The sequence below is a fragment of the Sciurus carolinensis genome, chromosome 8, assembly GCF_902686445.1.
Source record: "Sciurus carolinensis chromosome 8, mSciCar1.2, whole genome shotgun sequence".
Classification (NCBI taxonomy): Eukaryota; Metazoa; Chordata; class Mammalia; order Rodentia; family Sciuridae; genus Sciurus; species Sciurus carolinensis.
The window spans coordinates 84,662,095-84,689,926 of record NC_062220.1 but is presented as its reverse complement, the minus strand read 5'-3'; the positions used below and the strand labels follow the sequence as shown (position 1 = coordinate 84,689,926).

At 39.1% G+C, this 27,832-nt stretch overlaps 1 long non-coding RNA gene across 1 annotated transcript; it reads right to left on the bottom strand.

The window, feature by feature from the left end:
- Positions 1-11,474: 11,474 nt before the first annotated feature.
- Positions 11,475-12,741, bottom strand: LOC124991558 (uncharacterized). The gene is made up of 3 exons (XR_007109900.1): positions 12,614-12,741; positions 12,144-12,215; positions 11,475-11,972 (listed from the first exon to the last, which is right to left on the bottom strand). It is a non-coding gene; the product is annotated as an uncharacterized LOC124991558 (long non-coding RNA).
- Between the last annotated feature and the right edge of the window lie 15,091 nt (positions 12,742-27,832).

Sequence of the window (27,832 nt, the reverse complement as noted above, 5' to 3'; positions counted from 1 at the left end):
TTATGCTCAAAGATTTCTACACTTTTCATTTTGAATACAAATTAATATCCAGACTCTCCTCTGAGGATTCCAGGTGGATTAGCGCACCACCTGTTATTGGTTCTTTTTCCTCCAATCAATTAAGCATTTAAATTGTTTCTCATCTTTTTTTTTTTTTTTTTTTTTTTTGGTGCTGGGGATCGAACCCAGGGCCTTGTGCTTACAAGGCAAGCACTCTACTGACTGAGCTATCTCCCCAGCCCCTAAATTGTTTCTCATCATAACTGAATTTGCCTTTATTGTTTTTTCTTACCCATTTTCTTTCCCACGGTCAAGTATTTACTTGATTTAAAGTTCCAAGGTAACAAAAGTGTGGTTGTAGGGAAAGGAGAAGGCACAGGATGGAGTAGTAAAGAACTGTAATCCGATCCTAGTCATGGCGCTCACCTGTGTAATGTCACCTTGCGTAGGCTACTTCACCTTTCTGAACTTTGGTTTCCTCTCCCACAAAATGAGGCTAAGATGAAAGCACTAAACTTTCACAAGGTAAAACTATCACCACACCCTTCTCTAAACTTTCACAAGGTAAAACTATCACCACACTCGTCCACCTTCTCTTCTTCATAGCTCAGAAGAAAAGGAGCCCCTTCCTCATTCTAAGAATCTTCCATTTGAGACTGAGTTCGCCTTCCCTGGTTCTCATTGAGATAGGGATTTAGGATAAAGAGAGAAATATGGAATCTTAAGGGAAACACTCTGAAACTTCTGAGATGCAGGAAACAGTTGTAAACCTTGTAAAATGAGGGAAATATGCAAGTACAGGAAAACTGGTACCAAATTGTGCAGCTCTACCCTGGACCCACCCCTACTCCATCCAGCTTCTATAAATATTGGACCCCCAGCCCAAGCTGCTTCTTACTTTCAAGACAGTCCACATTCTCCCTTGAATATGTATCTACCTTCCTAAATAAACTTCTGCCTGTGCCTTGGTCTGGCTCATGCTGAAATTCTTTTCTGTCACATATGCCAAGAACCCTGCTGGTCCTGAATCAAATTCCCTCTCTTCTGGGACTCCTCAGACCCTTCTCTGGAAACATCTCTTTTCCAGTGACATCATTTGGATGTTCTTTCTCTTAAATCTTTAATCTCTTTTTTTTCCCATTAACTACTTCCCTTTTTCTATCAAAACCCAACAATCCGATTCACTGTCAAGAACCAAAAGGCATTGACTTCTGCGGCTTTCTCCACAATTCAGTGAGTAAATTGCCCATGGGTTCCACACTCCTTCCTTTGTAGTGAATCTATTTGAAATCATTCCAATTTTCAAGTGGTTAGGAAAATATTTTCTGTACTAGTCCAGGGTGAGCTTTAAAGAAAAAAGGTTTATTTGGGCTAAATGTTCTAGAAGTACAAAGTCCAGGGGGCCATCTGGTGATGGCCTTTTTGGTGGAGTGTGAAGGTGGTGTAGGACTGACTTCACATGATAAAAGGCAGGGCACACATATGTATGTAGGTCTCCTCTGGTTTCTGTCTTCTTTAAAAGCCACCAGGATTCACCATGGAGACTCCACCCTGATTGAGCTTATCTAATCCCCATCAACTCCCAAAGACCCCACCTCTAAACACAAAGTTGGATGAACTTTCTACTTCAACTCCAGCATGAGTTTTAGGGGGACAACCCATATTGAAACCATAGCACCAGTTATCAGAAATTTTGATGGTTTAAAACAGACTCAAGGAAGCATTTCATTTTCAGAGGGGCAAGTATTAGAAATGACTGTTAGCACAGTAGCATTACAAGTTTAATAACCAATTTGTAATTAGATTTAATAACTTGTTTGAAACATATTGTGATTCTAGTTTTCTATGAAACCAATCAGAAACTTTAATGAAAAACTTTGACATGCATGATTTGCATGAATGTTTTTTTTTAATTTAATTGGCATTTAAGCAAGTGGGTTCATTTTTTTCCAACCAAATACTAATTTATTTTGTTTAACTTGTGGTTTTATTAACTTATAATTGACTTTGTTAGAATAGAAAAATAATAAGACTGTTCTCCCCTTCAAGGGGCAGTACTGAACTGACAAGTAAATACTTGTTTCATGTGCGAAGGTCAAGTGTGGTTGCAGGGGAGGGGAGAGGGGATAAGATGGAGTGGTGAAAGAGATAGCATGAAACCAGATTTTATGGCTTTCCTTGATATGGGAAGTGTGGACTTTTGATTATTTTTGTCCCAAAATAGCAGATAGGGAAACTTTGGGCTTATCTCATCTTCTCCCACAATAACCAAGATCTGAACCCACTCTCCTAACAAGCTTCAGGAATGAGGAATAAACATGGACAGGACAAGTCAAAGCTGGAGGTTTCAAAATTTGTTTCTTAGCAAATAATCTCATAGTATCCTTCTTACCCCAGAGGATCAGAAGAGGCATGTAAGAAATCACCTTTTTCCTTTCCATAATTTCCTAGTATTACAATATAGGGCATATTCCTTACCTTCATTGATATATTCTAAAAACACTTATTGTGTGCTTACTGTATACCACCAACTATTCTAGGTCAATGGTTCTCATGGTCTCTAAATCAACATGATCAGCAACACCTGGGGACTTGATAGAAATGCACAGTTTCAGCCCCAGCTCATACCTACTTAAGCAGAAACTCTAGGTGTGGGCCTATTGGTCTGTGTTTTAACAAGCACTCCAGGTGATTCTGATGTTGAAGTTTGAATTCACTGTTCTAGGCTTTGAGATAAAAAGGTAAGTTCACATACCTTGGCCTCAAAAGGCTCTCTGGGCCAATAAAATAGACAAGTAAATAAATCATTATCTCATGTGCTGCAACCAGACTAATAACATAGAGAGGACAAGCAAAATGAGCTGAGCAGTTTGGAGATGTCCTGCATGGCATTGCAAAGAACTATGAAGGAAGGAGTAGAGCAAGCACAAGCTCCTCACCCAGGTAGGGGCTCTCAGTAGCTGTCTCACCTCTCAGGTCCCAGTATGCTCACCCAGGGAACAACTACATCAGAAATGCTAAGTCAGGATCTCGTCCAAACATCCCAAAGCACCTTCTGTATTCTGTAACTCTCTTCCCATTCCCCAAGGAGGTTTCCATCAACCCTGGACTCGAGTATTAGGAAGACCTGAAAGAATGAATGAAGGGACTGTTGAGGTTAGTTTTCCCTTGGGAAAGGCAGTATCAATCCTCTGGATAGATGCAAGATGAGAGCTGTGGAATGTCTTTCACTCTGTTCAACACCAGCCTCCTTAAAACACCATCCACTTTATGGGTGAAATACAGTGACCATTCCCACCTTTCTAACTGGGACTACAGGTAAAAGGGCCTTGCTAAGTTTCTCCATGTAGACATGAACACATTATTCCTTAATAATTGCTGCCATATGATTAGTGCTTTTTTCCATTTAGAAAGTGACTCATCTTAAGCTCATTGACAATCTTGTGACCCAAACTTCTCTTCCATTTCTTAAGAAAAAATTCCAAAAATCCCCAAAGGAGTAATTGTATGGTTTGAATTGTGCCCCCTATGCCCACACACAAATTTTGTAGACTGAAGTTCAGAACCCCAGTAGCTCAGAATATGACTTTATTTGGAAACAGGGCAGTTGCAGATGTAATTAGTCAAGATGTGGTCATACTGGAATATGACTGGTGTCCTTATAAAAAGTGGGAAACTGCACACAGACATGCACACAGGGAAAATGCTATGAGAAGATGAAACAGACATCAAGTGATACTTCTCCAAGCCAAGGAATCAAGGAATGCCAGCCAACCTCCAGAATGTAGGCAAGACAATTAAACAGATTATCTCCCACAGCCTTCAGAAGGATCCAACCTGCCAATACCATTTTTTCCCCCAGACTCCTAACCTCCAGAAGTGAGATAATAAATTCCTGCTATTTAGGCCAGTTTGTGAGACTTTGTTACTGCAATCTTTAGCAAACTAATACAAGCATATTCACCACACTCTGAGAGGCACTGGACATAAGTGGCTTTGGCGACACTCCAACAGAGAGGACACAAAGAAGAGTATCTTCCCGACTCTGCCACAGACTACAGAAGCTTTGGCATCTCACAGGCTTCCTTTCATTAGCAGTGGGGCCCTGAGGGGTCCTAGAAAAACAGCAAAACAGCCAGCACATCAGTGTGCTTGGATAACCCAGCACTCCCCGAAGGAGAACAGACAAGTAGGAGGAAAGCGTGAGAGCTGAGGCTACCACCTGCCCAGGAAGGCATGTGACAACCTCCTTCCTCAGGGGAGCCCCAGGAACACATTGGGGGTCATTACTTAGCAGGAGGTACACTTCCCCCATCAACAAGAACAAAAGTCACTGAAACAACCAATTTCATCTGATCAGCATTTTAATTAAGAAAATGACCCATAACTTTGAGTTCTCTGCTGGGATTGTTCTGTTCATCTTGGGAAAAGCAGTAAGCTCTCGAGTCCCATATCATTAAGGTGGGGTTGTTAACCGGAATTACCTTGCATCTGGAGAACACAGCAGTTTGGCAGGGCTGCAGAGGATGGGAGGAAATGTGTTCTGAAACATTAATGATTTCAGTCAGCTATTTTGACCACCAGTCAAGTATAACTTATACAACTATTTCAAGATGAAAAATGGGAAGTAAAATGAGGAAAGGAAGAAAGAAAAAGAATAAAACAAAATTATGATGTAAAAACATTGAATCAGTCACTTCCAATTTTCTATGCACCTTAAATAGAATGTATGTTTTATTACAAGACATGGTCTTTGCTTAATTCAAGATCTTGTTCTTTTTAATCTGTAAGAGTGGGACTGTACATGGAGTACCAGGAACATACAAAGGAAAGAATGGGGTCGAATAATATAAATATATATATCCATATATGTGTATGTATGTGTATATATATATATATATCTACACACATATATATCACTTATTTTGCATATATATGCATGACTCAGGAACTCCCAAATCAGTTTGTATTCAGAGAGTCTCATGGAGAGTTTAAGAACATTGGCTACAACAGATACAAGGAGAATAGACATCCTGGTGATTTAAAAATATTAGAAAGCATAACAAGTAAGAATGTATTTTATGTGGCATATATACAAAGTGAAATATTACTCAGCCTTATAGAAGAATGAAATTATGGCAATTATGGCATTTCCTGGTAAATGGATGGACTGGAGAATATCATGCTAACTGAAATAAGCCAATCCCAAAAAACCAAAGGCTGAATGTTTTCTCTGACATGTGAATGCTAATTCACAATAAGTGGGGAGGACTAGGGAAGAATAGAGTTACTTTGGATTAGAGGGGAATGAAGGGAGGGGAGGCAACATGAGGTAGGAAGGATAGTAAAATGAACCAGATATTATTACCCTACATGCATACATGATTACATGACCAGTGTGATTCTACATTGTGTACAACCAGAATAAGAAATTATACTCCATTTATGTATGATGTATCAAAATGCATTCTGTCATGTATAACTAATTAGAACAAATTTTTTAAAATGGATTTTATAGTTTTCAAGAGATATTTAAAATTATGTAATTATAATTATATAGTTAAGATGAGTTTGAAAACATCTATGTTATTTCTAAGTCTAGACTTGACAACTGTTAATAATTGTAAGAGTTTTTTTTGTGGGGGTTATCAGGGATTGAACTCGGGGGCACTCCACCACTGAGCCACATCCCCAGCCCTATTTTGTATTTTATTTAGAGACAGGGTCTCACTGAGTTGCTTAGCACCTCAGTTTTGCTGAGGCTGACTATAATGGTTAATTTGAATTCTTGTCAACTTGATAGGATTAAGAGATGCCAATGATTAAGAGGCTTCTGGGTGTGTCAATGAGGGCCTGTCTAGGAATGCTTGGGATGTGGGATAGTGAACTGAAGTGGAGACCCTACCAAAGTGTGGGCAGCACAGCCCAATAGGATGGAATAAAAGTTGGAAGAACAAGGAAGCAGATGCAGATGCAAGCTGGGCTCTTCCTGAACAGGTTCTTAATCGCTGCTTCAATCTTCTGAGGATATGGAACTCTCGCTTCTTCACTCTTCCAAAGTGGACTCTGCCAGTGATTCTCCTGGTAGTTTCCAGAAGTCTTGGTCTCAGACTAGAGTAGTACTGTTGATCTTTCTTATGGGGCTTCTGTGTCTTGGACTGGGCAGCTGCTAGTTCTTCCAGCTTTCCAGCTGCAGACGGCCACTTTGGAATATCCAGCTACTGGTCGTGTAAGCCAATCTAACAAATCCCCTTTTATAACCATACTTCCTGTTGATTCTGTTTCTCTAGAGAACCCTGACTAATACACTGACTTTGAACTCAAGATCCTTCTGCCTCAACCTCCCAAGCTGCTGGGATTACAGGCATTCACCACTGCGCCTGGCCTAATTATAAATTCTGGGTAGTGGAAATACAATGTAAGTTATAGTATTCTTTGCCCTTTTCTATGTTTTTAAAAAATAAAAACAATGAGAATGTGGGAAAAAGGGTACACTCATACATTGCTGGTGAGGTTGCAAATTAGTGCAGTCACTCTGGAAAGCAGTATGGAGATTCCTCAGAAAGCTTGGAATGGAACCACCATTTGACCCAGCTATCCCACTCCTCAGCCTATACCCAAAGGACTTAAAATCAGCATACCACAGAGATACAGCCACATCAATGTTCATAGCTGCTCAATTCACAATAGCCAGATTGTGGAACTAACCTAGATGCCCTTCAATTGATGAATGGATAAAGAAACTGTGATATATATATATATATATATATATATATATATATATATATGCAATGGAATATTACTCAGCCATAAAGAATGATAAAATTATGGCATTTGCAGGCAAGTGGATGAAATTGGAGAATATCATGCTAAGTGAGATAAGCCAATCTCAAAAAACCAAAGGAAGAATGATATCGCTGATAAGCGGATGATGACACATAATGGGGGGTGGGAGGGGGGCAAGAATGGAGGAAGAAAGAACTATATAGAGGGAAGAGAGGGGTCTGAGGGGTGGGGGGGAAGAGAAAAAATAACAGAATGAATCAAACATTACCCTATGTAAATTTATGATTTACACAAATGGTATGCCTTTACTCCATGTACAAACAGAGAAACAACATGTATCCTATTTGTTTACAATAAAAAAAATAAAAAATAAAAACAATTCTCTAACATTCTCTTATGCAACAGCCATTCTTACTATATAGATATAACATTTATCGGCATTGGTGGAAGTTGGGGCAAATGTTTCATTCTTTCTAAACTATTTCCTTATCTATAAACTCAGGTTCATAATAATAAAAGTTTATTATGACAATTAGAAATGATGTATATAAACAGGTGATGATAGAAATTAAGCATCCTCCCCAAACAGGACTACTCATCTCTCCTCTTAACTTCCCCCATGTATAAATCATCCAGTCCATACTTTGAACTCTGACACAGAAATACCACTTCCTAGCCCAGGCTGTTACGTTTTTTTAATTCCTCAGTGTTAGAAAGTTCATGAAATGCAGCTCCCATGTTCTTGCTCTATATTGTGGATGGGCAAACATTCTCTATAAAGGACCAGATAGTGAATATCTGCAGCTTTGTAAGTCAAACAATCTCTGTGCAGTTAATCAATTCTGCCATTGTAGCACATAAGCAGCTATAGATAGTAAGTTGATAAACAGGCACAGTTATGCTAGAATAAGATGTTTGTTGTTGTTGTTATTGTTTTTGTTAAAAACCAATAAAAAGAGGTTAGGCCATAGTGACCAATAGACCATAATTTGCCGATCTCTGTTTTAGAGGAAATTCTTCCACTAAAGGATTCCTGATGGCCTTTTTCAAAAGCTTCATCACACCCTTGTGTCTTCTGTCATACTTACCACTGAACTATGCCTTAAAAATCGTAGCACTGGTGTGACTTCCTTTTTTGAATGCAGAGAGAGAGAGAACCTCACTCTTGGTACATGCAGCAGAAAGGAACGTGTTGGAACATTGCAGAACAGATCCTTCCTGCCAGTTTCTGCACAGATACAGCTGCAACCAGCCTATATGAACCCATCCAGGGGTCACCATAACTGACTTTAGCATAGAGAAAAGTTCATGGGAGTTTTCTACAGAGTTGCAGCAGATTTAGAGATCCCAAGGAGAGAGGTTTGCTTTCCTCTATGTTGCATATCATTTTGATCAGTTCAGCTCACCTCTCCAAGGTGATGAATAGTTTTGGATAATCATTTTATTATCTCATATGTAGAGTCTCAGCTGTTCTTTCCTTTGTTTATAAATTATTTTCAACCTTATTCATCAGATGTTTGTAACATTAAGGTATTTACACTGGTAGCAATTAATTAGCTGCTAATGAGGTACAAAAAGTCATGCAATTTCCTTCAATAGTAGTTCATAATTCAAGCCAATATTTTTTGTTTACTCAGATTCAGGAATACCCTTAATTAAGATTTGCTGTAATTTCCTGCCTCGACAATTCAGCCTCTGTAGTGTCACCACCCTATTATTAGCAGATGAGTGAAAAGAACACTGGATTGTGAGTCAAAATGCAAATATTGTTTCCATTCCCATTACTTTTTAATTTAAGAGTTTAAATAAGCTAATTAAGTTCTCTTCACCTCTATCTCTTCAGGCATAAAATAGAGAAAATAATACTTTTCCTGTTTACCTCACAAGGTTAATTTAATTGTCAAACATGGGTATGGATTTGAAGGTTATTATATAGAAAGATAGTCATGACATAATACTAACAGGAAAAGCAGGCAGCAGACCAGTATTACCATATAATCTTAATTTTTCTGGAAATAATCATAGTAAAATTGTAATATTGGTCACCTCTGTAGTGGAATTATGAGTGAAATTTTGTTCTTTTCTGCTTATTTGTAATTTGTTTTCTATAATGAGCAAGTACATTTTGTATAATAAAAGGTAAATTTTTAAAGGTTTAGCAAATTATAAAAACATGTTGATTCTGTAAGATTTGAGAAATACAGAAGTGGATTTAAAATCACTTATATTAATATGCACTGACTGGAGGGTTGCTTCACCATAGAGGAGTTACACTAAGCATTCTCACAGGTTGAGTTAATTCATTTCATGATTCTTGGTATTCAGTGAGTTAATCGAAAAAGCAGCTGAACAACCTACATACACCAGTCAACATTTTTGGTATGTAAATCTCCATGGCAATTTAAATAAAGAATTAAAATCACTGTGACCCTTATAATTAGAAGTGAATCATGAAAAGCTATTTTGGTAAAACTTCTATTGTGATGTTGTTAAAATAAATGATAAACTAAAAGGTGGCTGGTGGGGTTGATGTTAAAAAATTTTGAAAAAAAAATCTAAATATATAAAAAATATATATTGAACAGTCAGAGTAAACAAGGCTTTTTAATTCCCTTAAAGAGAAGTCAATTAAAAGTGAACTTTGAAAAGGTCAGATTTTACATTCTGTACCAGAATTCTTTCTAATGATTTTCAAAGTCTGGCTTTTCTATCAAAGTCAAAATCCAGTCCTTCCATCAGAGTTTCTGTAAATCAGCTTCTGAACACTACCTAAAGATAAAATTAGGAGCTTATATATAGAATGAACAAATTTCCATCCCATCTTCTATTCCCACCAAATGGAAAACAGAATGAAATTCATAATTGACTTTTTTATTCAACTGTTTTTTTATTCTTCCTAAAGCTACAAATAAAAGTCCCCAGATAGAAGAATTGCATAGAGATCATAAATGCAAATAGCATCTCAGAATGTTTTTTAACTTCTCTACAAAAGGATTTCTACAGTGACTAAAGCTATTAAGTAAAAGTAAATCCAGAGGGAGAATACATCTTCAAATTATATATCTGGTAACAAACTTGGGTCTAAGATGTAAAAAGAATCCTATTTTTCAATACCAAAAAGATAAATGACCCAGTACTGAAATGGACAAAGACCTGAATAGACATATCTCTAAATATATACAAATGGCCAGTAAGCACATAAAAAGATGTTCAATATCATTGGCCAGCAGGAAATACAAATCAAAACCACAATATGATACCACTTTGCACCCACTAGGATGGCTAAATCAAAAACATGGAAAATAACATGTTGGTAAGGATGTGGAGAAATTAGAACTGCATACCCTGCTAGAATATAAAATGGTACAGCCACTTTGAAAAACAACCTGACAGTGTCTCAAAAGGTTAAACATAGAGTTAACTCATGAGCCAGTAATTCCACTCCTAGGTATATACTAAAAAGAAACAAAAACACACGTCCACACAAAAATTTGTATGTGGTGTTCATAGCAGCATTCCTTGTTGTAGCCTAAAAGTGTAAACAAATCAAATGTCCATCAAGTCACGGGTAGGTAAAAAAATGTATAGCCATATAATAGAATATTATTAATCAAAAAGCAAAGACAGTTGGGCATGGTGGCACACATATGTAATCCCTGTAGCTCAGGAGGCTGAGGCAGGAGGATAGTGAGTTCAAAGCCAGTTTCAGCAACTTAGGAAGACTCTGACTCTATTAAAATATGAAAAAGGTCTTGGGGTGTGGCTCAGTAGTTAAGCACCCCTAGGTTAAATCTCCAGCAGCAAAAAAAAAAAAAAAAGATATATTGATATATACCATAGTACTGACAAACCTAAGAAACATCATGTCAAGTGAAAGAATCCAGCCTCGCTCTACCTGCCAACAGTTACCACTCAGAAGTCCATTCAAATCATTAAACCATCAAATGGATTAACCCACTCTCATCACTGCCTAAAAGCCCCACTTCTGAACTTTGTTGTCTTGGGGATCATGCTTCCAAAACTTGAGCTTTTCAGGGCATGTTTCTACAAAGAGAAAGAGAGACAGAGAAAAACAGTGTTACTCTGAGCAGGTTGCCAACTTCCAGAGCAGTGTAGGTCTCAGAATCGGATTCATGAGAATGCTAAGCCACTTGTTGTTGTTATCTTTCTCTTTCTCTACCTTAACTGAGGTTGATTCTCTTTAAAGGAAAAAAAAAAGTAATGATTACAACAGACAGACATCTATTGACTATTAAGAGATGGGTACTATACAAAAATGGTTTAACTTCTTTGACCTTCCTTTTTGTTCCCTGTATTCAAAAGTTTCATCCCACTTACCAACAATGGAATCTTCAGGACCCATTCACTGAGGTGCTGATATTTTCTCAATCCCATTCCATTCTAGAGAATTTAGGATAATCCCATTCCTGTTCCCATGGAAATTGCAGATCCCTTTTCAAGAAATCTAAAATTCAGTATTTTGTTCATTCATGCACTGTTGTAGATACAATATCTATGTTTATAAGGAAGCCACATTGATGATTTTAGAATCTCAGCAAAGACTAAAGTCAAGGTCCTAGGTAAGATTAATTGAACACTGCACTACCACATGTGGAAGATTTTCTGTTACATTTCTCTGTAAAGATATTTCAATTCCCCTGTAACAAATTATTACTGTAGAATTTATTTTTACCCATCTGAAACATAAACCATTATGGTTATATGAACATCCATATCAAGATTTTTGTCTACTGATGTAAATAATAAGAGCTCAGAAATTGCTTTGTACTGCTCATATAAGGTTAATGAATTTATTGGTTTATTAAATTGTCGTTGCTATTCATTTCTATCCTAAACCTATATAAACCCTTTTGTTTTTCAAAACTATAAAAGTACCAACATACCTTCTAGTTTTTGGTATGACTGTTTTAAAGCTGTTTACTCCCTGCCAAAGCATTTGACAATAAATTTGAACCAAAAGTGCTTCTGACATTTCTACACCTAACACAAGAGAGTTTTATCTTTTCTTCCATTTCCAAAGCCTTCAGTTCCTCTTCACCTTAGTCTCATGCCACAGAATCTTTCCTCTTGTTGCTAGACATTGTAGGGAATTGTCCGTGCTATAACAAAGACATTCACCAAGAATCTCTGGTCTTAGCCACTTTTTCCCAAAGGGCTCTTTAAGTCTGTGAAGAAAACACAGTGCATTGGTCTGGAGGGCAGGAAGCAGCCTTTTGCCCAACACCATAAACCTCAGACAAAAGCAGTGCAGGGACTCCAACATGCATCTCCCATCTCCCCACATCCAAAGCAGCTGTAGGGAAGGAAAAGACAGGACGTGAACCCACAATCCTTACCTCTGTAAGCTGCAAAGGCAAGGGAGACGGGAAGAAAAGATGGGCAGAGCTCTTTCAGATAAACCTGGCCAGCTAATCATGTCAGTCAATTGGGGAAAAGAGAGAAAAGAGGGCAAGTCACGTCCATGAACTGACATTTTTCTCAAATTGACCTCACTGTGAGCAAATGCAGCCTAATTGACATCCTGAAATCTGACCCAATAGATAAACGTCTGAGGAAAGGATGAACAGTAGGGTATAAGGGACCTTGCTGTCTCCTGGAGATCCACAGCTTGGGATATTCAACTTCTGAAATACAGTAGATTAAATGAATCCAATAAATCACCAACCTCCTTTAACTCCATTTTTTACTTTGACCACTTTTCTTGCCAACACTCTTGACCCTCTATCTCCACCTGTTCTACCCTAGAAACCCCAACCTTCATCTTCCTGACACCCCAAACAGGCAGATGAATTGTGCAGAGAGTTACCTTGCACAGAATTCTTTTACATTTTCCAGATACAACTTCTTTCTTTCCACACTGGTGCTTTTCCAAATCTCTAGTACTCTTATGGAATCTTCTTCTTCCTTTGCCCCGTTTTCCTATCAGGTGTGTTTGACTCCCTCTGTACAGAAAAAAAAAAGGGGTGGTTATAAAAGCAGGAGTTGATGAAATGCTTGTATCTGAACTAATTGTATGTCTATTTCCTGTCTCATAGAGAAAGATGTTCCTTCTCTTCAAATTACTAAGCAATATGAGAAAAATCTACTCGTGTTTTAGTGATGTTCCTAAAAATAAGTCTATATCTCAATGTATATTATGCATTTCTCTTACTATGAGGGAGTTTGAATATCTGTTAAATGTTTATATGTACATTGAATCTTCTTTACCTTTTTTCTCCATCTATCATTTTCTCTCATTCTTTAACATTTTTTCATTTTTCTTTTTTAGTTAATTCTCTGTTCTTTAGCATGTTTCAGCAATGTCTGTTTATATTCCTTTCAATTTTGCCTTCATTTCTATGATGATTTGACTTTTTTTAATCTTCCTTTCTTGAGCCCTTCCAGATCACATTTTATCTTCCCCTATACAGTCCATCTCTTCCTGGGGCTCTTGAATATCTGTTTGAAGTTCTTGTTTCATATAAGAGCTTAATTATTATTTTTAATCCATGCTATATACTTGGTAGTAATTATTCATCTGCTCTAAGGCAACATTTATCTTATAAATATTCTTTGCCTAATGTTTTTCCAGTTCCTTTTTCCTTCTCCCTGTGGTATATATTTATATGGATTATCACATTTTGATTTCTCATTGTTGAAAAACATGAGTTTTTCCAGACAAATTGTTTGCAAGTGTATGTTGGAAAAGGACCAATACCAAGGCCTAATCTGGAATTTTCTTATTACCCAGGGTTTTGTGAGTGGTGATGACAGGCCACAGTGGCTCTTTCTCACAATAACAACTTTCTCCTCTCCTGATGCCATGGAGACAGCTCATTTCCTCTATATATAGCCTTTCTGTGTGACTTCTCATTTGACTCTATTTCCTTAGATTCTTGAAAGCAAATGGAATCCAGGAACACCACTGCTTCCTATGTATGTACCCCATCACAATGAGATTTTGGGGTTTTGCACCTCAGGAAGTTCTCCCATTTATATTACTGCCCTTTGATATCTATAGTTTCTGCATCATTTCTCCCCATTTTCAAAAGCCTCCCCTTCTCCATAATCATTCCTATGAGAATTTAGTTTCATCCAAGTGGAGTTTGTGGTTTTGATTTTTGTGCTCACTTTTTGCTTTTTGAGTGATTTCTAGGAAAAACTAGAGGAAATGCCAAATATATTGTGGTAACGTTCACAGAAGTCTCTCTTTCACTGATACCTTGCTTCATGTGAATTTTTGAACTCTTCTGTTTTTCTTCCAATTTTATCTATGAAACTAAAATGTCTCTCATGCTGTATGCCCTGTGTTTAGTCAGGTTTGCATTCCTGTAGCCAAAATGCCTGGCAAAAACAATTTAGGGCAGGGAAAGTTTATTTTTTTCAGAGGTTTAATCCATGGTCTTCCAAGTCCATTGCTCTGGTCTAATGTGAGGCAGTACATCATGACTAAATGGTATGGTGGAAGAGTACTGCTCCACTTATGACAGCCAGGAAGCAGAGAGAGGGAAAGAGAAGGGGCCACAGGAAAGATAAACCCTTCCAGGGCACGCCCCTAGTGACCCACCTGCTCCAGCCATACCCCACCTGCCTATAATTATCACCCAGTTAGTCCATTCAAACTAGGATGGAATTAGGTTACAACTCTCACAACCCAATGATTTCACCTCTGAACATTTCTGCATTAATCAGATGCTTTTTCAGGACCTCTCATATCTGAACCATAACATGCCCTACCTACCACTGTGTTTCTTCTCATTCATCAAATATTTATTAAATGACTACTGTGAATGAGATACCGTATTCAGAGTTAGGGTTATAAATGTTGATCAAGATCAACATTGCCCCTGTTCCCTCTAAGTTTACAATCTAGGAGAGAGAATCAAGAGTTAAATAAGCAACATCAACAATCAAAATTCACTATCCTTACATTTCCCCTTTCCATTCAGTTGTTGACTCTCTACAGTCAAACTGCTGCATCTCAACACTGCTGAGACTGTTTAGGTAAAGGCTCCAGAGAAATTTTCATTGACAAATCCAGTGGACTATCCATCAGTCTTCCTCGTGCCCTTTTTCTCCATGGCATAGTTGATCATTCTTTTATTGAAATATATCTCAAACTTCTGTGACCCCTTATGCTTCACTGCCTTTGGCATCTGCCCTTGACTTGTCTACTGACAGTTCTTCCTGCTTCTTAAAGTTAGTGTTATCCAGAACTTTGTCTTTGGCCCTATTCCTTTTCTATTTTGTGTGTCTTCCCTAAATGACTTCATGTATTCCCGTGGGTTAGCATTCTTCCTATTTCAGACAACTCCCAAATCTATGTCTTAGGCTTACACTTCTCCTTTGAGCTCCAGATTCCTATATCAGCAACTTACCATACATCTATATCTGAATGTCCCTCCTTGAATTCCAACTAAATAGAAAACAATATCACCAAAATTATTACCCAGGCTAGTTTAGTACCTGTCCCACATACTACATTACCCAAAACTAAAGCCAGGCACTTATCCCAAATCCTTGTCTTTTAATGTGTTGTAAACATACTCTTGCTTCCCAGCCCACCTTGACAGTCCTAGTTCAAGCACCGTCATTCCAGGCCTGGGTCATTACTATAGCCTCTTAGCTGTCTGTCTCATTAGTACCCCTTCCCAGGCAATATTTCCACTAGTCCCAGAGCAGTTTCCTGAAATAGAATCCTAATCATGATGCACTCCTTAAAACCATTCAATGTTTCTCCTTTCCTTGGGATAAAATCTAAACTCTTGAATATTTTCAAAACTCTTCATGAAATGGTCTCTGCTTACCACCTCAGGGTTATTTCCTGCTATTTCTCTGTTGCCCTACACCCTAGGTTCTGCTGTACTGAATTACTCTCTCTCAGACCATGATGGCTCAACCCCATGCCATCCCATCTACTCCTTTTCCTGGAATATACTTTCTCCATGTTTCCACCTAAGGAATTCTTGCTTACTCTACAAGAGTCAACTCAGGGGCTGTCTTCTCACTGAAAACCTGTCTGCCCCCATCCTGTTTGATGTCCTAGACACAAAAGGACATCTGTCTCATCATGTTTGAATTCATTATTTGTGTGGCCTTTGACTAGGCTGGGAGTCTCTTTAGGGCAAGGGTACAGTCGTATTCATCATCGTACACCCTAGTACCTTACCAAATGAGCCTAGTACCCAAATGCTTGTGAATGAATGAAGGAGTGATTGAGTGCATGGTGGTGGGATCATGTTGTGGAAAACAGAACACACTAGTTGGTAGAGAAAGGCATTTTGTAGCCTTGGTGGTGTTGAAAGATGGGAAATACAGCCCTTCTCTCTGGCTGTTAGTGTTCTACGTCAGACCTTTTCTAAAGAGTTAAAAGTTAAATCAATTTCCAGGAAAACGTGGCTGTTGATGTAAAATATGTCACGAGGGTAGTATTTCCCCTCCTAATACTTTCCACGCATGTGAAAGGGAAGTTTGTACCCACCACACATGTGTGAGGAGGGTGTCATCCAGAAGCTCATGCCCTTCTCCAGGCCCTTATTTGCAGACTAGTAAATGAGTATATTGGCCAGGGATCAGTCCAGACCCAAATTTGTCATGCTCTTGCAGTGTAGCAAGTCAGGAGGAGCTGGTCAGGCCCAGTTCTGAGACTAAGCTGATGAGGAGGGGCCAGGAGGGACCAGGCCCATCTGGCCAGACATGAGATGTCACCACCAGAGCAAGGACACAGAGCCACGCCTACTATAAAAGATACTAGATTCTGGGAATGCCATGATGAAGCCAAAAGAGGTCTCGGGTAATGCACTTAAAGCATCCACAGGTGTTGAGAAACATGGGTAAGATAGGCATCCTATCCTATGGTAGAAGCCCCACATGAGGGCAAAGGCAGAATCCAAAAGCTATGGGCAGAATCAAGGCATAGGTTGAAAGTAGACACAGGGGAGCAGACAAAGAAGCAGCAGCATGTTTCCTTAAGAGACAAAATTCACACAGCAAGATAATGACAATACAGTACTGATCCTGGAGTAGCGGCATTGTTGATGTGTATAGATAAGGACTGTGTGCCTGGAACCACTTCCCCAGACTCCTGGTCATAAAACCTGTCTTCACAGAAAAAGACTATTCTTTATGGCGTGGGTAAAGCTAACCTCCCTCACCTCTGACTCCAGGATGGGTTCAGGACTCAGACCTCACTCCCTCCGGGCTTCTAGGGTCTTATGAAGTAGGTGACCATAAGTCGCAGGTGTCTGGCAGCCATGTTGCTTACATGTTTGAAGAAAGACCAGGTAAAACAAATACACATGAGAAGTATGGAGATGTCAAAAACTCAGAAGTAGCACTTGATCCCTGAAGGAAGAGACTCTTTTGGTTTCTTCTAGAAGTCTAAATGGAGTGTCTGTCACTTGAAGCTAAAGAAGTCCTTCTCAAAAGGCCAATATGGGGCTGGGGAGATAGCTCAGTTGGTAGAGTGCTCGCCTCGCAAGCACAAGGCTCTGGGTTTAATCCCCAGCACCACCAAAAAAAAAAAAAAAAAAAAAAAGGCCAATGTGCATGCTCTCCGAGAGCAGGCAGAATTTGGCAGATGCTTGGGACTACATTAATAGTGAGGACAGAACACCAGGGTTTTGAGAAATTCTCACAATTTTCTATGTGACCAACAAATTTTATGTTGAGATTTTTTATTTGTCTGAAAGAGATGATAAGTCTAGATTTTCAGTGCTACTGTTATCATCTTCCCTAGTCCATTGTTTCTCAGTCTTCACATCCACACTCAGCCCTCTGGATAAGAGAAGAGGAGACCTGGCTAAATGACAACACTAAGACCCCTTGAAGCCACCCATCTACAGGACACTGGAAGTTACACTCTGAGTGTTCAGGGCCCCCTGTTTAGTGCAGGGAAAGGGATTCTGAGACCAGAATTACCTGTGATTTGAGAAGTCAGCACAGCCCTGACTCTCCCTTGGGAGTCAGTCTCCCCCTGAAACTAAACTGGAAATAGAATACTACTTACTCCTATTCCCTGCAGGATCACAGAGCAGTCCTGCATAATTAGCTTGAAGACATTCCCTGCTGGTTTTCTGTCACAAAAACAAGTGGAAAGCACTAGAAAGAAGAGTAGTTATTTAGAGGTAAATGGCAAGAAGAGGTTGGAAATGTTTGCTCTCATGTATAGATATGGCCTTTGTGTTCCCCAAATAATTACTTTGGGTTTACTTTATTCTAAAAGTGCATTGAGATTTGAAGGTTAGTCAGAATGAACAATAAAATTAGGTAGTAAACACAAACAGTATCTCAGGGGAGAGAGCCAAATCAGAGAAAGCCGAGGTCTTGGAGCTATGCTAGTTACAAAAAACAGACTTCATAAGTTTTGTCAGCCCTTCTGTATCTATCAGACCCTCCCGCCTAACACCAATTAACTACATAAGGAATCTCAAAGTTTGGGTCAAAGCCTTTGATTTTTCAGATGAGATCACATCAATGTTCAGAGAAAATTCCAGATGCCCCTATATTTCTTCATTATAAAAACTTCTCCTACGTCTGTATTCCAGACAATTTTGAATCACATTTCTGCAAGGTACAAATTAATAGCTCTGATGAAGACTGTCAGAGATTTCACTTAAAAACACTATCAAACCTAGAAGGTGGTGGCCAAATTGGAGAGGATGTTTGATCCTCTCCCAAGTTTCCACGGCTGCAAAGCAGAGACCAATAGTAAATCATTCTTTATAGTCAGCTTGCCTGTTCCTTAAGAATAAGAAATCATTTTGGAAGGCATTTCTTTCTTTCTTTTCTTGCAAGGGCTTCATAACATTGGCACGCGGCTTGTGAAATAGAGGAAGAGAACTGAAACCACATCCGGAAATAATCATCTCCCAGTCACTGTAATGGATCATAAGTGTTAAAGGGGTCGAGGACTAAATTAGTGTGATGGTGTTTCATAAAAAGTTGTGTAAATCTTACATGGAGGTAATGCTCATCCCATTATACTTGGAGATGAAGGGATGGGGGGCCCCAAGACCTTGCTATAGAACAGTAGCTTAGCTTCATTTCTTCTTGTACCACCAAATGTAACAACGTGAATAAAACTGTCACTTCATATCACTCACATAAACTGAATTTAATTGCTAATTGAAGCACATTGAAAGTGTGTGAGACTAATGAAGTCAAACTGCCCACAATTGTTCAATTCACTTGCTATCCTTTCTTTCTTTCTTTTTGGAAGAGGAAATTTGCATTTTCCTCAGCCCTTATTTAACCAGTAGCTAGAAGAATGTTGTTATTCCTTTTAGCCATGGAAATAGGATTCTTTACCTCAGAGACCCAATTGCCACTTCAAAGAGAATATTTTTTGTTTTTAAGAGATTGTTTTTAATTGGTCACTTAGAAAGTCTATTTTAGAAACCAAATGTACTATCTGGAGTTAACATGTTCTATATGATTCAAAAAATGGCAATTCTACGAGAAGGAAAATGGCATAGACATTGGAATGCTGTTTTCAGGAATAATACTTAACAACAGGGGTGGGGGAGTGGAAGAAATAATTCCTCAATATCCTAGATCAGACATCTCTCTGTTATCACTGGACTAGTTGCATTAAGCTCAGAAGCAATCAGTTGCTTGCAACGATTGCTTTTTAAGCACCATAGAACTAACTGCAATAATTTGGTTATTTTCCATCATTCTCCAAATAACAATATTCCTCTAACACAAAGACTGAGTTTATGATCTTTTTAACTATCATACATATTCCCATGCACTCTCATCTTGTGCTGAAAATAAAACAGAACCGAAAAAAAGAGAGCATGGGAAGAAATTAAGAATGTTTTCCAACCTTTGGAAATTCCTAAAATAATGGATATATAATGTATATGCAATAACCCTGAAGTAAAGAGGACACAGAACCAAGAGTCCCACATTAAAAACTTGAATGATTCTGCATTTTAAATAGTAAGATGGCAAAGTGCTTTGCTAAATGTATTATCTGTTTAATTGTAATTCTATACTCTATATTATGTTAAAATCTAAGTTTGAGCAAAGTCAGGGTTTTTTTCCTTTAATCCACCCAAGCATTGTGCCCAAAGATGGGACTCTGGCTTTTAAGGGACCAGAAGGGCCTTGGGGAGTGAGTGATGGGGTCATACTGAATCCTCTATGCACCAAGAGGATCACTCAACCCTGTAGGCATTCCAAGTTGTTGGTTATTTGGTAAGTAGCGTCTGCCCCCATGTGGTGGAAATGAGAGACTACTCTTACATCCCAGGATACCTTCTGCCCTCTAGGTTTTTGTAGCAACTGACACCTTTCCACCACCATAGGAACTTTGAGCCAGCTTTTACTGCTTCTCCTTCCTGTGTCCCTTTCCCCCTTTTCTTCTTCTCCCTCCTTTCATCTCCTTTCTATTTCCCTTCCTCTTGCCTTCCAGAGTCTCCACAGTACCATTTGGTGACGCAAGGGCTGAAGCTGATGCAGACCCTCTGAGGAGACAATTTAGACTCTAACTTAGAGTTCAGACAACACAATTTCAATAAACAAATAATCACATTAAGGGATATTGCCATGACATAAACCTTAATAGATACTGAACTAGCAATCCAGAGACCTGGCTTTGTATGGGTCCCTGGAATATATGGATATGACATGTTAGTATGAAGACTAAGAACTCTGGACAAAAGCACAACTCCATAGAGAACCAAGAGGCAGGAAGACAAAGTGGGTTCCTCTACTTTCCTCAAAGACAGGAAGGACACCTGTCGGTAATTACCCTCAGCTCCTTTGAGATGGATTTATGGCCCCATAACACCTCAAACATATACATTCTAGGCAACCAAAAATGATGCTTACTATGCAAATATAATCTCAAGATAAAATTCTTTCTGATGACCTGATTTTGACCAGCCTGTTTCCCCCAAGGCCATCCTGAAAAACCACTGCAGCTTAGAAATTCTCACCATAGCTTTTCCACATAGAAATGTTCAATGCTATATTTCCTCAAATAGTTCTTCAAAGGTATAAATCTTCAAAGGTATTGCCTTCAAAGTCCAAATATCTTATAAAATTCTGGGTCTACCCTCTCCCCTCTCCCCTCTCCCCTCTCACATTCCACAGTCTCAACCTACTCAACTTCTATACCACATTTCTCTCCTGGACATCCTCTAATGTCCATCTTTTACTTGCCTCTGTGTTTTTTGCAGTTTCTGTTTCCCAGCCCAGAATAGTCTGACTCAAAACCCATAGTCTTGTGGAGCTTATCTATAAGTCTTGTAATTTGCAAAACTAAAGCTACATTAGAGCACAAAGCAAGCAAGACGTGTCACCCAGGGAGATGTAAGTTGAGGGCACTTTCATACCCTTATGAAAGGCTCACATTGAGATACAATGCATATATTTTAATACAACTGTAATTTACAGGCGCTGTTAATCTTCCAAAGCAGGAGGTGGGTGAGGGCAGGGAGGGTAAATGTTCATAAACTACCAAGGAAGCATCCGAGAAGCCTATTGCTATTGCCAGAATTCTGAGATGAAATTATGGCCCCATAACTCAAATTTTGCCATCTCTGTCCATTCTCTAATGGATGCACTGGAGACTTCCAATACTGTTTAGTTTCTTCTGTCTATACACTAAAACTCCCACTCCCTTCCAATTATTCCATGCCCCCTAACTACCAATGATCTGCCACGTATTATAAGTTATTCAAGCCATGTCTTTGTTGGGAAAATGCAGAAGGAAGCTTCCTGTCCTCAATCCAAAGACTGCACCATACTGTGGTAAGAAAATCTTCCTTCTCTAGCAGTAGGTAGAAGTGTCATAAATTACATGCTGATTGCCTCCAGAACTGGCAATATTGCTTACTCTCAGGAGCAATAATACATGATGCACAAGATATGCAGAGTAAAAGGAACAACTAAATACCATAATTTAAAGATTGCTGCAAATACCCATTTTTTATATTTGGAATGAAAATCTAGAACAGTATTGCCCTACATATAACCCAAGAATGCCCTGCATCAGAATCACCCAGCATGATTTGAAAATGCAGAGTCCTAAGCTGCATCTCAGACCTGTACAATCAGAACCCTGGAAGTAGAGCCTTGGAACGTGAATGTCCAACAAATAATTAAAGTTATTGTTACCCATGCTGTATTTGAGAATCTGTTTCCCAAATATTCACTGTTTTCCTTTATCATGCTAAGTACAGTATTACAGACACGGTCCACCTTAGATAAAATCATACTAGAGGTAAATGTGTCAAAACCATATTTCATGAACCCACCTCTGTTCTCATACCTACTGCACCAAATCTCCAATCTATGGTCTTATGAGTGTATCATCACACCCATACTGCCCCTGGACCCTCTGGAAGTTCCAACCTGGACTCATACCCATATGAGCACTGTGTGAGCATTTAGACCTTCTCCTTCATCCTCTAATCCAACAAAATTTAACTGATTTATACCTGATTTTCTCATAATTTACTATTCATTAGGTGACAACAAATTAATCTGATATATCCAGGCTAAAGGATTAATGTAGATACTTCTTACACTTTGACTAAACCAAGGGACATGTTTTGGGACAGAAGAGGAGAGTCTTGGCCTTCCCAATCACATCATTTGGGTCTAGCCTATCTTTACTACGTGCTAGCAAGCCTCAAATTCTACACAATTTTATTTCTAAAATTTCTAATAATCGCAGAGTTGTCCCCAAAGAGTAAAGGTTAAAGGCACTTTAGGAACTGAAAAGTAATTGTTCTTCTCAAGACCTGCGCTGGTTCACATAAACTATGGCAACTTTTTTTTCCTCTGGTTTTACCCTCCTGGCAGCAAGCAAAACTATTCTGATTATGGTCCTTACAGTCAAGTGTATGTAGAAGACATTCTTTGAAACTACCCGTGGATCATCCTCTGTGTCCTTCTCCATCCTCATGACACTTTGGCTTAGAATGGCCACATCACATGGATATGGCCTATTGAGGATTATCCAGGGAATCCTACTCCACAATTTTACAGAAAGGTAACAGCTCTGGGAGGTTGATAGGTAAATACCTCTCCCATGAGGCAGAGGTGGGACTAGACCTGAACCTTCTGACTCTTGGCACAGGACACCACACTGCCTGGAGGTCACTGTTTCCAAAGGTACTTTAAGATATCTCTGGGATGCTGTTATGGCCCTTGGAATTATGCCCACCTTGCCTGCCCCTATCTCTCAATGTCTTCCATTCTCCTCATCTCCATACTTATCACCAAACAGCTCTCTTCATAGTTCTTTCCACAAGCCTCTTCTTTCTGCTGTTAAAAACATCTGATAGTTCGTGCACATGCGCGCGCGCACACACACACACACACACACACACACACACACACAGATGCTCAGTTAGTAAAACCCACACCCTATGCTTTGTGGGCCCATATTCCTGTAGACTAGTGCTAGTCCTCTAGCATTTGATGCCATGTTGTTCTTTGGCTGGCCACTTACTAGTAAAAGCTTTATCTGAGGGCCAGGTGGTTAGACTGTGATACAGTCTGCTCTGTACTAAGCAAGGTTCTGATGTGGATGATGGGAGGAGATGGAAGGATGGGAACAGATCTTCAAAATCCAGACCAATCCTCCAGATAGATGGACCAGAACCCCAACAGAGTGTGGGATTTTAGAGCTTTTCTAAAATTCATATTAAAAAAAAAACTGAACTAAAATCTTTCCATTAGGCTACATCAGAACACTGAAATTAGGTCCTATGGATGGCCTTTGTTCTTGAATTCCTGGCATAGTATATTTTAGCCCTAGAATTTCCTCAAATTCTCAAAATACTCATTGAAATATGAGACATATGTTCTTTAGCCTGAGCCAATGAAAGAAATCTAAGGGCTGGACACTGCTGTCAGATAATATGATGCACAATAACCACAGTAGCCCTGTGTAACTAGCCTGGTGAATTTGAAAAACAAATCTGAGAACATTTGGTGGCTTGATTGATTTGCTTTGCCTATTGGCCATCTGTTGTTGTCTCCAGGCGCCTGGGATGGGAGACCTGCTCACTTCTGCTGACTGAGGCCAGCTGGAAACTCTCCTCTTATAGGGAGTGAAGGGTGGGGTCTGCGAAAGAACAAAGGTCCCTGGCCCCTGCTCCTCCAATCCCACCATGTGGCTGGGAAATCAGGTTTTGTATAAGCAGCTCCTCCCATATGCTTCAAAACTGCTTCTACATCCTCTACCTCTGTCTTAAACTTGTGCACAATCACAGGTTCACCTGTTTTCTATCTTCTCTTGCAGAACTGTGGAGAAAAATGAGGTTGCCTGGGGACAATTAGGCAACTGTTTCTTTGAAGCCCAAATACTGAGCGTCACATTTGAATTTTGTCCTTTTCTAATGTCAGTTTGTTCTTTTAATGGCAAATGCCTTTTACAAACTTGCTTTTCATCAAATGCCTTATACAAACTTGCTGTGCAGAGTCCTGCATGAGTCCTGCTTTGCTTTCTGAACTAGGTAATGGAAGTATCACTCATCTTCACCCTGTCCTTCCCTCCCAACCCCACACTTAACTTGCTTCATTCAATCTTCAACAGAAACAGAATGAGAGCTTTGCGTGTGAGGGACAGAGAGCTAGATGCTAGGGATTCAGAAGGGAAAGCATAGTCCTTGGTCCTCAAGCAGCTCACATACTGGTGATCTTTGTCCAGATCAATAAATCAAACTGTGCTACAAATATAATAGAGACTTACACAGATATGTGTGGCAAAGATTTGAATCTGTCCCAAAACTGATTCCACTCTTCTATGGCAATAGAGTTTTACCTGAGCATATGACCAGCTTTCACTCCATATCATCTTTCCCACCATAAGTTCCTTCCTTGGCAACTCAGTGTGGTCATGTGACTCAATTCTCTCCATCAGGAATACAAGTTGGAAGTGGTGCATATTTCTTCCAGGACCAGGTCTTAAAACCTGTGCTCTACCACTTTCTTACCCCTTCCCATAAGCTAGAACATGACGTATCTGCAGAGTAGCTTTAACCATGGAGAAGAGGACAGAGCCCTACCAAATACAGAGAAACAGAAGAAGACCTGAATGAGTGCGAGAGCATATGGGCCCACCTACCCCTTCTGAACTGTTTGAGAAGGAGGATAAAGTTCTTTGTTCCTTTCCCTTCTGATTGCCAGGCCTATTTGTTACAGCAGCTCGCTTTTAATCAGTACAACTCTGTGTGCTACATCTATGAGACTGAAGCATATCTGAAATGAGGGTAAATGATCTTTATCTGAGATCACACACAAACAATCCCCATGTACCCTTGACTTGGATTCACCAAACACTAATGTTTTCTCATATTTCATAATTGTCTATATACAAATGTGTGTGTATTTCCCCTTGAACTGTTGGTAAGAAAGTTAGACATAAATACTTGAGTGTACTTTTCTATCAAAAACAAGGACACTCTTACAAAACCCTGATACAGTTATTAAACTCTAGGAAAAGTAAGACTGATAACCAGCAATTATGTAATTTACAGACCTTATTTAAATTTTTGTCAATTATCCTGATACTACCTTTTATAGCAAAAGAAAGAAAAAATTGCATTACTCAAGAATCCAATCCAAGACCACCTGTCTCCTTCTTTAGGTTTGTCTTATTTCCTCAAGATTCAATTTATTTTATTTATTTTTGCTGAAATCTCACAGAAGTAATGTGTTCTTATCCCATTATATTTGGTAGCAAACAATCTCCATTTGTGCCATTACTGGTGATATTAACTTTTTTTTATACCAGACATTGAATCCAGCGGGGCTTAACCACCAAGCCACATATCCAGCCCTTTTTTATATTTTATTAGAGACAGGGTGTCGCTGAGTTGCTTAGGGACTCACTAAGATGCTGAGGCTGGGTTTGAACTCATGATCCTCCTGCCTCAACCTCCCGAATTGCTGAGATTACAGGCGTGAGCCACTGCACCTGGCTGGTGATATTAACTTTGATTACTTGGTTAAGGTGCAAGATTTCTTCAATGTGTTTTTTTTTTTTTTCCTTTGTAATAAAAGCATTTTTTAAAGAGAAAATGAAAAAAAGAGTTACTGCTTCCAAGCAATTTTGAAATCCTGCAGGACAAATTCCATTAGCTTCAAGGTTTAGGAATAATCCCATGAGTGTGAAACTCTGCTCTTGGCATCACTGTACTTTTTCTCTTGAATGGTATCACATGTTTGCAGGTGAATATTTTTATTAGCCTGCCTCCTGCCTGTAGAATTATGGGAATCCTAAAACTTTTCTTTATTTCATCTTACTTCTGTCCCTTTCAGTCCAATCTGGCAGTGTTTGTGATCACATACAATTCCTAAAAACTTTGTGGGTCTCCTGTGTATATCATAGAGATTAATGTCATCAGCCAAAAAAGGTCATCCTCGGATGTTTCCAAGATAAGCCCTTCTCTGTTCCTGGCCTCTGCTTAGATGGCTTAAAGTATCCATAAGCCACTTCTAATCTCTTCAAAGAACTCTCTGCATAATTAAAATATTCTAGCTTTTTGATCCTTCTAAAGTATTGGCAAAAAATTACCCAGCCACACCCTTGGCATTGTCTTCAGGGCACCATTTCTTCACAGTTAATCTCCTAATTTTAGTGTCTTTTGCAAAAAGAATTGGCTGAGAATTTCCCAAATCATTGAGTCCTGATTTCTTAACACTTCTTCTTTCAGTCCACTTCCTTTCATATATTTTTATAAACAGCAAAAAGAAAACAATGTAGCATTTTCACCACTTTTCTCTCATCACTAAGCTAGCAAGAATCACCTTTCTTCCAGTTTCCAATAAGGTGTTCCTCATTTCCACTGAGCTCTCCTCAGAGGTGCCTTTAACATCCATTTTTTTTTAAACAACAGTCTGTTTATGACATTTAGGTGTTTTCTAAAAAATACAGGTTTTATTTGCCATGCTTCTCAATTCCTTCTGAGTTTTCATAGGTAAAATCTTCAGTATAAAGTTTATTTAGTCTTCCCAAGGCTCTCTAGGCTTGATCTATCATGTTCCTCAAAATTCTCTTAGCCTCTTACTGTCCATTCCAAAGTCACTTTTTTATCCATTCCACACCCTACTTTTGTGTGTTTGTTACATCACCACCCTATTTTTTGTACTATAGTAGTACAGTACTATAATCTCTGTTAGTTTCCTACTACTGCTGTAATAAATTGCCACAAACTTAGCATCTTCAAGTAACATATTTTATGGTATAGTTCTGATGGTCATGTATCTAAAATGGGTCTTCAGGAGTGTCTTCCTTTTGGAAGCTGTCATGTCTTTTTCCAGCTCCTAGAGGCCTACCTATATTCCTTGGCTTATCTCTTCCTCGATCCTCAAATTATCTCCTCTCTGAATTTGGCTTCTCTTCTTATACCTCTGCTCTCATTTCTGACTCTCCTGCCTTCCTCTTATAAGGACCCTACAATTACTTTGGGTATAACCAGGTAACCCAAAAACACCTCCCCCATAGCAATATCCTTAATCTAACCACATCTGCAAAGTACCTTTTACTACGTAAAGTAACATATTCACAGGTTCTGGGGATTAGGATGTGGACGTTTGGGGATGGCCATTATTCCATCTACCACCTAGCATGTGGTCTAAAGTTGGTCTGTTTTGTGCAGGGGCTCTGACTCAGAAAAGAGATTTGGGGTTCAGCAGTTGGAAGAAGATGCAAAATTCAGTTAGGATAGTAGACATGTTTTATTCAGTGGTGGCCTCAGCCATTAGCCAGTCCCCAGCTTCAGTTTCAGCCCACCAGCCAGTTCCATTTTAACCCCTCTTAGCCCATTTCATAGGCCCTTTTTTATATGCGGGTCAAACAAAGAAGGCATACTGCCAACACATGACATGGTGGTTAATGTTTATGACCTTGAGTCTAAATGCTGAATCAGAGTGTTTCTGACCTTGACTAACCATAACATAGCCAGTTCACAGCCCTGATTACACACTAAAAACATAACACAGCCTGCTGGAGGTCTCATTGAGGGAGCCTAACTACAGTCATTTGGGGGCCTACCCCAATAGTCTGTCATTCATAATG